The sequence below is a fragment of the Pelodiscus sinensis genome, unplaced genomic scaffold (genome assembly GCF_049634645.1).
Source record: "Pelodiscus sinensis isolate JC-2024 unplaced genomic scaffold, ASM4963464v1 ctg38, whole genome shotgun sequence".
Taxonomy (NCBI): domain Eukaryota; kingdom Metazoa; phylum Chordata; order Testudines; family Trionychidae; genus Pelodiscus; species Pelodiscus sinensis.
In genome coordinates, this window is record NW_027465857.1 from 3,185,405 (window position 1) to 3,198,998 (window position 13,594).

The following is a 13,594-nucleotide window of genomic DNA, read 5'->3' on the forward strand; positions in this document are numbered from 1 at the left end:
TGAAAGTGACTGTTCTGAGCAGCACTGGCTCCCAGAGTGAACCTTACAAAGTATAAACAGGAGTCAAACAGGGCCGTATCATCGCTCCAACCATGTTCACAGTCTTTATTGCTGTCATTTTTTACTTAATTACTGGGACGCTCCCAGCTGGCGTTCATTGAGGGTATGTCTACACGGAAAAGTTATTTCGGGATACCTCTGGTATCCCGAAATAGCTACCCTGCGTCTTTTCAATGTGTCCACTATTTCGAAATATAGCAGACACACTATTTCACCATCCCTATAAACTTCATTGTATGAGGAGTAAGGGATGGATTGAAATAGCACTGTGTAGACAGCGCCAAATGACGAAATAAGCTATTTCGAAATAGACTCGAAATAAGCTATGCAATTTGCATAGTGCAAATTGTGTATTTATTTCAAGTTTCAGGTGCTGTGTAGACGCACCCCCCACAGAATGGATGGAAAGCTGTTTAGGCTTAGCAGTCTGAAAGCTAAGAGTAAGATTTCCACCACATCTGTCGCAGAACATCAGTATGGTGATGACAGTGCAGTTTTTGCCCACTCTGAGAAACAGCTTCAGTCATCTTAAACGTGTTTGCTGATGCTTACACATGTCTTGGTCTCACCCTCAACATCAAGAAAACCAAAGTGCTCCATCAGCCGTCTCCAAATCATGTACCATGCACCCCGTCTATTAAAATCAATGGAGAGGCACTGGAGAGGATCTGGATGAGAGGATAGATTGCACTCTCAGCAAGTTTGCAGATGACACTAAGCTGGGGGGAGAGGTAGATACACTTAAGGGCAGAGATAGGATCCAGAGTGACTTAGACAAATTGGAGGATTGGGCCACTAGAAATCTTATGAGATTCAACAAAGACAAGTGTAGAGTCCTGCACTTGGGACAGATTAGGGTGCATTAAGAGGAACATTGCCAGCAGATCCAGAGATGTCATTATTCCCCTTTATTCAGCTTTGGTGAGGCCACATCTGGAGTATTGTGTCCAGTTCTGGGCCCCCCACTACAAAAAGGATGCAGAAGCATTGGAGAGGGTCCAGCGGAGGGCAACCAAAATGATTAGGGGGCTGGAGCATATGACTTATGAGGAGAGGCTGAGGGACTTGGGTCTGTTTAGTCTGCAGAAGCGAAGAGTGAGGGGGGATTTGATAACAGCCTTCAACTTCCTGAAGGGAGGTTCCAAAGAGGATGGAGAGAGGCTGTTCTCAGTAGTGACAGATGGCAGAACAAGGAGCAATGGTCTCAAGTTGTGGTGGGAGAGGTCCAGATTGGATATTAGGAAAAACTATTTTACTAGAAGGGTAGTGAAGCACTGGAATGGGTTACCTAGGGAAGTAGTGGAGTCTCCATCCCTAGAGGTATTTAAGTCTCAGTTTGACAAAGCCCTGGCCGGGTTGATTTAGTTGGGATTGGTCCTGCCTAGAGCGGGGGGCTGGACTTGACGACCTTCTGGGGTCTCTTCCAGTTCTATGATTCTATGATAAGGGGATGGTTGGATGAAATAACAGGATCTTGGTAACTAATTGACCATTCATTATCAGTTGGAAATAGGTCAATGGAGGGATGATAGGAGTTGCTATAGGGAACTTTCTGGGTGTCTGGCTGGTGAGTCTTGCCCACATGCTCAGGGTTTAGCTGATCGCCATATTGGGGGTCGGGAAGGAATTTTCCCCCAGGGTAGATTGGCAGAGGCCCTGGAGGTTTTTTGCCTTCCTCTGTAGCATGGGGTACAGATCACAGCTGAAGGACTCTCTGCATGTTGGGTCCTTCAAAGTATTTGAATGCTTCAATATCTTTGATATAGGTGAGAGGATTATTCTAGGAGGGGTGGGTGAGATTCTGTGTCCTGCACTGTGCAGGGGGTCAGACTAGATGATCATAATGGTCCCTTCTGACCTTAAAGTCTATGAGTCTATGAGAATGTCAATCATTTTCTCTACCTGGGAAGTTATTTTTCATCCAAGGCAGATATTGATGTGAAATCCAACATGATCTGAGCTGTGCCACTGCAACCTTTGCTCCCTTACGGCACAGGGTTTTTGAAGATCACGACATTCGAACAGACACCAAACTTCTTGTCTATCAAGCCGTTATTCTCTGAACACTATTGTATAGGTCTGTGAGACAGGAAGACGTCAGCAATCCTGACAGGGTAGGAAGTAGCCCAGGGCGGGGAACTGGACCCCCCCCAAGAAGCTTAGCGTATTTCGGGCAGACTTCCTGCTGAGCTAGTGGCAGGATGCACCCTCCACTGACAGGGCCCTGGGCTGGGACCCAGTGGAGAGGGAGGGCCCGGGTCCCCCTACCCCACCTCCTTATTCCCCAAGGGGATGCTGCACCTTGACTTCTGATTTGGCTGCTAGGCCACATTGCCCCAGTGAAAAGGGCGTTGCTAGAGATTGTGGCCGCTAGGCCACACTGCCCTGATGAAGGGGCAGTGCTAGAGACTCTGGCCATTAGGCTACATTGCCCTGGGGAAGAGGGAGTCCAGGGTTGCAGAAGATGCGGGGTGTGGTGCCACGAGGCCCAGGGGCTCAACAGTGCCCCCTGGATGAGGGACAGGAGAACTACCCTGCAACACGTGGTGGAGAATGTGGGCAGTTAAAGGGATTCCTCCCATCCCCCTGCTACGAGGGGAAGTGTAGAGGTGCGGAATCGAGTCCCCAAGAGACTAGAGAAAAAAAAAATTGTTGTTAGGGACAGAGGATATGTCTACACTACCACCCTAGTTCGAACTAGGGTGGTAATGTAGTCAACCGGAGTTGCAAATGAAGCCCGGGATTTGACGTTCCTGGGCTTCATTTGCATCTTGCCAGGCGCCGCCATTTTTAAATGTCCGCTAGTTTGGACTCCATGCCGCGCGGCTACACGCGGCACGAACTAGGTAGTTCGGACTAGGCTTCCTATTTCGAACTACCGTTACTCCTCAAATCCCGGGCTTCATTTGCAACTCCGGTTGACTACATTACCACCCTAGTTCGAACTAGGGTGGTAGTGTAGACATACCCAGAGGAACTACCCCGTGACAGTCTGAAACAGTGTTCCCTTTAAACTGTGAGGCAGCACAGCTTCACGGGTGATTAATCAGCCCCACCCAGTTAGTCAGCTCTGTGCAGGGAGCCCTGAGCTGCTGACTGGGTGGGGCTGATTAATCACCTGTAAAGCTGTGCTATGTAGTGGGGCCTATTTGAAATCATGGGAAGGGTGGGTGGGCGTAGCCCACTTCTCAAAGTCCCTCCCCCAGCCTTGTGGGAGGGATGACTAGACCCAGGGTCCAATGAATGTCGGGGGACAAATGATGACAAAACAGGATCAAGGTGGGGGGGGGGGGGGGGATCACAGCTTTAAAAAAAGGGAACTGGACGGGGACACCGAGCAGAGACCCCCGGACAGCGCCCACTGCTCCTCAAAATGGTCACTGGAGCCAGTGACGCCGCCCAAAGGAACTCTGCCCGGATACGTGAAACTAGGGAAGAACGGAAATAGGCCCCACAGTCGCAGAGAACCCCCTCGTCCAGCATCCTCCTCCTGGTGCTGTATATAGCAGCTTTCACTAGGGCCAGGAGGAGGTTAAGAAGGAGGTCTTGCGACTTTGTCTGGCCATGGATGGGGTGTGTATAAATAAAAAGGTGAGGGGAAAAGTGCATCCAGAAGCTCAGTAAGAGGTTCTGGAGGAGCCGGAATAGGGGCTGCAACCTGGCGCATTCAAGGTACGCTTGCGCCAAGTTTTCCCTCACGCCGCAGAAAGGACAAGTGGCTGGGATAGGGGTGAACTGCACCAGGTACACACCCATGCTCATGGCTCTGTGAAGGAGCCGCAACTGGATGTACCTGATGGGCCGTGGAATTAAGGTGGAATATACACTGGCCCAGCAGGGTTCCCCGCCCTCCACAGGTGTTAGATAGTCCCACCACTTGGTGTCGGGGCGGGACATGAGGGTGAGGAAATGTAATGTGTGCAGCATGAGCATGTACAGATGTTCTCTTGGCGCGGTTAGATATCAGGTACTTGATTAGTCCCTGGGGGGTGGGACCAGCAGCCAGTGTGCTCCAACCCCACTCCGGGGGAGGCCTCCCCATCCCTGGACCCCCAGCCGGCTGCAGGATCTGGGAGTTTCCATGTTCCAAGTTTCCACGGCCAGTATCTGCCACGCGCCGGCTTCCGCTGGCCGGACACCGCGGCCGGGGGTGCTGCCTCTCCCAGCCCCCCTTCGTGTTCCTCTATGCGGGCCGCCTCCTGCCCGTCACCCCCCCCCCCCCCTTAAAGTGGAACCAGGTACTTCTTCCCTGGGCTCATATACCCTCGAGAAGAAGTCAGTGTTCTGGTTTTTGGCCCCTGCTCGATACACCACGTCAAACCGATACGGCTGTAATGTCATGTACCACCGCATAAGGCGAGGGTTAGTATTTTTCATAGAATTGAGGCAGACAAGGGGGGGCGTGGTCGGTAATCAATTTAAATTTATTGCCCTACAGATAGTACCTCTATCGCCCACTTGACGGCCAGGGCTTCTTTTTCGATAGTCGCGTAGTTCTTTTCGCGTGGCAGGAGTTTTCGGCTTAAGTACAGCACCGGGTGCTCTTCTCCCCGTTGTTCCTGTGCTAATACTGCTCCTAGACCACACTCGGAGGCATCTGTGTACAAGAGAAACGGTTTTTCAAAATCGGGCTGGACTAGGATTGGGGCCTGGGTCAGCTTCCGCTTTAGCTCCTGGAAGGCCTGCTCAGCCTGGGGGGGTCCACTGCACTTTAGTGGGTTTCGCGCTCCTCATCAACTCAGTGGGGGTTCCGCGATTGTCGCGAAATTCAGGACAAACCTCCTATAATACCCGGCTAGGCCCAGAAATTGGCGGACCTGTCGTTTCGTTGTGGGCTTGGGATAATCCCACAAGGCTACCACCTTATCCATTAACGGTTTCAACTTGCCTCCTCCCACTGTGTACCTCAAGTACGACACTTCCTTCTGGGCAATGTGGCATTTTTTGGGGTTGGCTGTCAGGCCTGCCTCCTGCAATGACCGGAGCACCGCCTCCAGCTGGGCGAGGTGTTCCTGCCATGTTAGGCGATAAATAATAATATCATCAATGTACGCAGCGGCGTACCGGTTGTGGGGAGCTAATACTTTGTCCATTACCCGTTGGAAGGTGGCCGCCGCTCCGTGTAGCCCAAATGGCATCCTCCGGAATTGGTAGAGCCCAAAGGGCGTCGCAAATGCTGTTTTCTCCCGATCGGCAGGCTCCAAGGGAATCTGCCAGTATCCCTTTGACAGGTCGAGAGTGGATATATACCAGGCTCTTCCGAGACGCTCCAGCAACTCGTCCACTCGGGGCATCGGGTAAGCATCAAATTGCGAGACAGCGTTCACCCGGCGGAAGTCAATGCAGAACCGTGTCGTGCCATCGCTCTTGGGGACTAGCACGATAGGGTTCCGCCAGTCGCGCTGCGACTCCTCAGTAACTCCCTATTGTAGCATCTGGTGGATCTCCTGCCGGACGGTCTCCCATACCTTCCGTGGCAAGAGTCGGTGGGGTTCTCGGACGACTCGTCCAGCCTCCGTGATGATACGATGCTTCCCTATCTTCACCTGTCCCGGGATGGCTGTCAAAACGTGTTGGAACTTCCCGAGCAGAGCCTCCACCTGCTGCCGTTGATCCTCCCTTAGGTTGTCTCCCACCGCTATGGTGCCTTTTGTCGTGCAGTCCTCCCGCGAGGGCCCTAAATCGTCTTCTGGCTGCGCCTGGGGGGCGAGAAGGAACCCCTCGTGAGCCACCCATTTCTTAAGGAGATTGACATGAAATATTTGGGTGTCTCGCCAGCGTCCAGACAGTCACACCTCATAATCGACGTCCCCCACCCTGCAGACTATTTCATATGGCCCTTGCCACTTGGCCAGGAGTTTAGACTCCTTCGTGGGCAGAAGGAGCAGAACTCGGTCTCCGGGCTCAAACTGGCGTACCTGGGCTGCTCGGTTGTAGTAGTGTGCTTGGCAGGTCTGGGCCTTCAAAAGGTTCAGCTTTGCGTAGCCCCCTAGTTGCCGGAGCTTCTCCCGGAGCTGTAACACATACTGGACCGTACTCTGGCACCTCATCTCCTGCGCCTCCCAATCCTCCCTCAGGATGTCCAGTATCCCCCGGGGCTGATGCCCGTACAACAACTCAAAGGGGGAGTATTCCGTAGAGGCCTGGGGCACCTTGCGAATAAGAGTGCCGTAACAGGTGGTCCCATTCCTGAGGGTCATCTTGTACCACCCGTTTTAGCATGCCCTTTAGGGTACGGTTAAACCTCTCGACCAACCCGTCAGTTTGCGGGTGGTACACCGAGGTCCGCAATGTCTATCTTGAGGAGCGTGCACAACTCCTTTAGCAGTCTGGACGTGACATTGGTGCCCTGATCCATCAGGATCACCTTTGGGAAGCCGACTCGGGCAAACAGTTCCAACAACTCGTTTGCGAAGGTCGGGGCCCGCGTGTTCCGCAAGGGGATGGCCTCGGGGTATCGGGTAGCATAGTCAATCACTACCATAATGAACCGTTGCCCTCTCCGGGATGGTTCCAGGGGACCCAGGAGGGGGGCTCGGCAAACCCCGTAGACAGCCCCCCGGCCTGTTGGTCCCGGAGTTTGGTCTGGGTTGGCGTCTTTGGGCACGATCACCCCACTCGGCCGAGTCCGGGGGATCTGCGGACCCAGGGGTCTCCTGTCCCCTTGTGCAGGGCTTCTCCTCGCAGTCTCCGCTGTGGGTTCCTGCTCGCTGGCGCTGGAGCAACTTTCAACCCCCGACGATGGCGGGAGGGGGGAGGGGGGGGAGGGGGACCCGGGCCCACCCTCTCCACCGGGTCCCAGCCCGGGGCCCTAAGCACAGGGGTCTACTTGCTCCCTGTGCGGTGGACATAGGATTCCTTCCCGAAAGGCGTCCACCCACGGCTGCCAAAAGGGTCCTGCCCCGGGGCTGCTTCCTCCCCCCTGCTGGCCTTCTCGTGGGGTCCCCGTGACCTACCGTGGCTCGGTCGCTCGGCGCTGGAGGAGTCCGTCCTCCACCGTAGGGTCCGGCCCTGTCAGCAACCCGTCGCTGCGGGCGTCTTCGATCCCCTGCCTCCAGGGACCCCCGGAGGGGCTCCAGGCTTCCTGGGGCGGCGTCTCCCCACGCCCGGCCCCAAACCCTGCGGGAGCCAGCCTCCAAGGTCGCCCCCCTCCCACTGCCGGCGCGCCTCCCCTCCGGCGTCAGCGCGCGCGCTCCCGCCTCATCTGGCCCGGCCACCCCCGTGCCCGCCCTCGGCGGACGCGCACCGGGAGCCGGGCGGGCTGCGGCTCAGCTTCCCAGCCACAGGGGAAGTTCCCACGGCCGTTATCTGCAAATGATTTCCCAATCAAAGATAATTACAGTGAAAGACTGATGTAGGGTCTGGAGGCTTTTTCTTCTTGTCTTCCCAGGGACTCCCTAGGGATACTATAGTGCTGTGGTTCTCAACTGGTGGTCCATGGTGACTTTTTTGGTGGTCCACAGGAACATTGTCCAAGGTCACATGGCGTGAGCAGGCACCACCATTAGGCTGTTTTACGCCATGTTCACAAGCACGCGGCACATCATCGATAGCGTCACCTAGGACGCAACCACATTGTGTTGCCAGTAACTTCCATCTGAGGCTCTGAGCATCAGTGTAGCTGCCGCCGTCGTGCGAGTGGTTGCTGTGTCATTCGTCCTGTGCTACATGTGCTGTTTTACAGGTGTGGTGTAGTTTGTTTATAATGTCAATGCCGGGAAGAAATGTCAAGCACAAGTATTCAGAGGACTACATCAAATTCGGCGTCACTTGTTAAGAAAAAGAAGGCGTGGATTTGCCATAGTCTGTTATTTGTTTCAAAGTCTTGGGGAATAACTATGAAGCCGGCTAAGCTGAAACTCCATCTCAAAAATGTCACCCCAACTTTTTGCAAAAGGATCAAGATTATTTTGAGCAGCAGTTATCAGGTCTGAAACGACATGATCAAGTACCACTTCAAACATTGAAAAGCTGGTCAGTGAGAAGAGAATCCAAAAATCTATTAGTAAGAAATAAATTTCAAACCAAAGTGGTCATGGTCTGCTCTTTTTAAAATCAAGTCTCAAAAAGGAGGTGATCCACAAACATTTTTTGATTGGCCTGGTGGTCCAAGGACTGAAACGAGTTGAGAACCACTGCTATAGTGTGACATAGCAGGTGTGCCTATTGGAATCTGGGAGGTGGGCGTTAGCCTGTCCACATCTAAAGGACCTCCCCCCAGCCTATGGGGAGGGTCAACTGAGCCCAGGAAACCAAGTAATTACTTGGGACAAATAAAAGGAAAACAGGTACAGGTGTGAGGGTCAAAGGGTTAAAACGAGGGAACCGGATGGGGATACCGAGCAGAGAACCCCGGACAGCTCCCACTGCCCCTTGAAGGTCGAGAGAGCCAGCGGACGCCGCCTAGTGGAACTCTGCCGGGATACGTGAGCGGATGCAGGAACGGAAATAGGCCCCACAGTCGCAGGCCCTTCCCCCGGCCAACCTCTTCTCCCTGGTCTTATAAATTACCATCTTGGCGATAGCCAGGAGGAGGTTGACCAGGAGGTCCCTTGACTTTGTGGGGCCTCGGATGGGGTGTGCGTAAATTAACAGGGGAGGGGAGACATGCAGCCAGAACCTCAACAAAAGGTTCTGGAGGAGCCAAAAGAGGGGCTGGAACCTGGCGCACTCGATGTAAATGTGTGCCAGGTTCTCCCTCTTGCCACAGAAGGGGCAAGTGTCGGGAATGGGGGTGAACCATGCCAAATACACGCCTGTGCTCACAGCTCCGTGCAGGATTCTACAGCTGATGTTCCCGGTGGGCCGTGGAACCAAGGTGGACTAGAGACTGGCCCACCGGGGCTCGCCACCCTCTATTGGTGGTAGAAGGTCCCGCCACTTAGTGTCTGGGTGGGACACGAGGGTGGGGAAGTGGAGCGTGTGAAGCACGAGTGTGTACAGGTGACTCTTTGGCGCGGTTCGGAAGGGGACCGGCTGCATCGCGTGCAGCCAGCTAAGATGAGGGGGAGGCAGTCGGGAAGGCACACAGGGCTTGGGGCAGATGGATAGATAGGGCGGGCGGGGTGCACCCTCTCGCAGGACCTTGTTGAGATAAACCCGAGCGGTGGGCGGCAAAGCGTCCTTCACCTCCTGAAGTACGCGCTGGGGAGAACGTAGGGTGGAGCCCCATGCGCTGGGCGAGTGCCCGAAGATCCACCCAGTCTCCCCGGTGGTAGTCCAGGAGGTCTCCGATCCTTGTGACTTCTGCCATGACCAGCCTCCGGCGCACAGAAGGGGACTCCGCTGCCTGCACACATAGATGGGGATTGTGTAGCAGGGGCTCTGGGAGAAGGTCTGTCCCCACGGTGGCTCCCAAGGACCTGGTCGCCTCTAGCAGCGTCCAGGCCCGGAGGAGGTCCTGGTAGAAGGTCAGCAGCTTGGAGAGGTCTTGTGGGAGACCTCTCAAATAAAGGAGCTGCCGGTCATATCGGAGCCCTCGGAAACGGCGAAGGAAAGCGAGCACCAGTGTGCTCCACGCTGGACTACCTGCATCAAATAGGAGCCTCTGCAGGGCCTGGAGCTGGAGGACGGTGCCAGAGCATGGACAGGACTAGCTGGTTAAGCACCAATACCCTCCCATGCAGGAAAAGGCACTGGAGCACTCCTGTCCATTTCGGCAATCGCTCAGCCACCCTGGACTCTAAACCTTGCCAGTTCTCCGGCAAAGCGGACCAGCCACATCTCTGGCTCACGGAGCACCAACCCAGTCAACCTCTTGCAAAGGAGAGGGAGGAAGAGCTCGATGGCCAGAGCGTAGAGCTGGCCTGACAGCGGACAGCCTTGATGTACTCCCCGCCCGAAGCTGATCGGTGCAGTCAGGGTCCAGTTGAGCTTGAGCAAACACTCTGCGGAGGCATACAGCACCTGGAGAAACCCCACAAAATGGGGCCCGAAGCCGAAGGTCCGCAGGGTGCCCAGGAGGTACCCGTGGTCCATCCAGTCGAACGCCTTCTCCTGAACCAAGGACAGGAGGGCCAACGACAGACCGTCCCTACACCCTAGCTCTAGGAGATCCCAGACCAAATAAAGGTTGTCGAAGATGGTACGGCCCGGGACGGTGTAGGTCTGGTCTGGATGAACCACGTCCACCAGCACAGACTTCAGCCTTAGGGAGATGGCTTTGGCGACAATTTTATAGTCCGTGTTGAGGAGTGAGACGGGATGCCGGTTCCTCAGATTGCGGGGGTCCCCCTTCTTGGGCAGCAAGGCAGGCACCGCTCACCTGCACGATAAAGGGAGGACCCCGCTTTCCAGGGACTCGGCCCAGACCTCAGCAAGGTCCGGACCGAGGACGTCCCAGAACACACGGTAGAACTCCACGGTCAGCCCGTCCATGCCCGGGGATTTATTGGTGGGCATGAGATGGAGGGCTTCCGAGAACTCGGCCAGGGAGAGAGGCAGCTCTAGCCGGTCCCGGTCGCCCGCGCAGACCGTCGGGAGTTCGTTCCAGAGAACCCTGTGGGCGTCGGTCGAATCCGGGGAAAAGAGAGAGGCGTAGAAGGCACGAGCCCTCTCCTGCATCTCCATCGGATCCATGAGGGGGGTGCCATCCTCTGACAGAAGGCAGACGATGTGTCTTTTAGCCCCCCTCTTTTTCTCCAGGGCATAGAAGAAGCAGGAACCTCGATCCGTCTCCCGAAGGAGATGAATACGAGAACGAACAAAGGCACCCCGGGCTCGAAGGTCCTCGAGGGCCCGGAGTTCCTCCCGCTTCTCCCGGTACGCTCCGCAGAGGGACGGATCCTCGGAGCCAGTGGCCAGCCGCCTCTCTAGCTCTAAAACCTCCCGCTCCAACTGCTCTATGACCGCATCCCTCCGCCGGCTGGCCCCCCGGGTGTAGTTCTGGCAGAAGAACCGCGTGCGCACCTTCCCCACATCCCACCACTGCCGTGCCGAGGGAAAGACACACCGCCACCCGCACCAGGCCAGCCAGAACTCCCGGAAGGACGCTACGAAGCCTACGTCCTCCAGCAGGCTGTTATTGAAATGCCAGTAGGCCGGCCCCGGCCTCTCCGAAGAAAGAGAGGCTTTCAGGGCCACTAAATGGTGGTCCGAGAACGGGGCCGGCCGAATGCCGGAGGAATGGGCCCGGAAGAGATGATTGCAAGACAGATAAATGCGGTCCAACCGGGAGTGGAAAGACCGATGACCCACCACCTGGACGTAGGTAAAAACCGTTTCCTCACCCAGGTGGAGGTCACGCCAGACGTAGATGTTGCCAAGATTTAGTGTCAGCCCCTCCATCCGAACTCGGAGATGCAGCAGGCGACCCTGCACGACCTTGGCAGTCCCCAGCACCTCGGGCTGCATGTTTGGGGAGAACAGGGTAGCCACCCTGGCTTGACGGGCCGACAGGTGGCTGAAATAAACCCTGTCCCCCCACTCCAGCTGCCAGCTAGCCTCTGCGGCCAGAGCTGCGTGGGTCTCCTGGAGGAATACGACAGAGTACCTCCCCTTCCGAAGGAAAGAGTGTACCTGACACCTACGGAGGCTGGACCTGCAGCCCCGGGTGTTTAGAGTGGCAATGATGAGCGCCGGCATCGAGAGGGCTGGGGAAGATCCTTATTGACAGGAGTGCCAGCGGCTCCCATTGGGCCTCGCAGCAAACCGTGACCGTGCCCAAAAGCGAGCAGGGCGTCTCGGAAGCTCCGGACCCGCTGGTAAGCTGTGGCCTCCCGCCGCCCGGTCCCTTTACCCTCCCCCAGGAGGGCCCTTACTATTTGTAGGATGAGATGAAAATCTCCCCAGCGCTGAAGGGCGAGAGCGACTTTGTTCTTGGAGCCTCGGATGTCTTCCAAGAAATCACGCATCTCGCCCTTCAGCGCATCTGGCATCAGGGACTCGGGCCCTCCAACGCCTTGGGGCCAGACTTCTCCCTGAGTCCCGTGACCCATCGACACCAGGTTGTGGGGTGTCTGAGGTCCCTTCTGGGAGGACAGTAGCGGAGGGAGACCGGCCCCAGATGTGCTGGGAGCAGGAGAAATGAAAACTGCCTCCCGGGGGCCAACGTCTAGAGTAAACGTGGCAACCCCAGGGGCGGCAGTAACAGAGTAAGGGGAAGAGAAGAGTTCAGGCAGGGGATCAGGAAAGGGAGGGAGACGAGGAAGGGGAGTAGGGGGAGGAAGAGGTGAAGGATTGGGGAAAAGACAAGGACAGGTGGAAGGAGGAAGAGGGGCGGGAAGCTCAGTTGGGAGAGGGTTGGAACAGGGAGCAGGAGAAGGAAGAGGGCAAGAAGCCTCAGCGGAGGAGGCATCGGGATGCGGTGCCTCCTCGCAGGGCAGAGAATCCGTGGCAATGGTAGGGGTAGTGGTACTCTCCCCAGTGTTGGGCTCCAGTGCCACAGAGTGCAGCACCAGAGTCCTCGGCACCGGGGGTGATGGATATTAACGGGACCTCCCTTCCGCTGAGAGCCTCAAGGGTTTCGGTGGCCGCGGCCGAAACGCTGCCGATGGCCGGGCAGACGGTCGCACCCTGGGGCAACTCAGAGGCAGAGAGAAGGGACAGCAGCGAGTCTGAAGGGGAAGGAGAGGTCTGTTGTTGTCCTTCCAGGACATGAGGATCCCCCTCTGAGGCAGCCGGGGTCAGCCCCAAAGCCTCCACATCCTGAGAGAGGAAGGCGAGCCCGCTTCCCCCCACCAGATGGTGATCTTTGTCGGTGGCAAGGTCAGCGGCTGCCCCCTCAGCGGAGGTGGGAACAGTGGGAGCATCCTCCACAGATGCCCCCTCTTGCAGGGACCCCGGGAGGGAGGTGTTCACCTCTCCCGCAACCGCCGCGGTCACCTCAACCGCTTCGTGGTGCTGTGAATCGTTCGAGGGCTCAGAGGGTGGGACGGTTTCAGCGTCCATCCCCATAGGTGCAGGGAGGTTGTCCTCCCCCTCAGTGGGCGGGGTGGAATTCCGAGCACGCTTTCGGCGCCTCCCTGTTGTAAGCTCCCATCCCTCGAAAGAAGGGGGCTGGGCCTGATTAGAGGAAGAGCCAGGGGACAAGGGCAGGAAGAATACCACCTTCCCGAACATCCTAGAGGCCGCCACCACAACCGCGGGCCCCACCATGCGTGCCAACGCCCGCACGTAGGTTTCCACGTGGGGCGAGGCCGCCACCAAGAGACAACGGACCCCGTGCCTCCTGGTCAGGGTGGGAAAGGGGCCGCGGCCGCCGGGGATGGTATTCTGGGAGGCGGCTTGGGAGGCAGCAGGTGGGAGGGTGGCGGCTACCTGGGCGTACGCCCTGGGGCCCGGGACACCGTTGCCCCCAGAGCTGGTGGAAGGAACAGGGGAGCGGGAAAGATGGGGGGCTGCGGCAAGCAGATGGGTAGCGGCCGGGGAGTGAGCCCTCGCCTCAGGAGGTTTTGCCTTCCAGGCGGGGCTCTTGCCCTTCTTGGTCCCCCGGCCCTTCCTACCCTTCAGGGGAAGTTCTTTAGAGGTGACTGGAGGTGCCGCGGCAGAAGCGGTCGAGGCCCCTGGGGTCCTCGTCCATTTTTGCCCCCTCTAC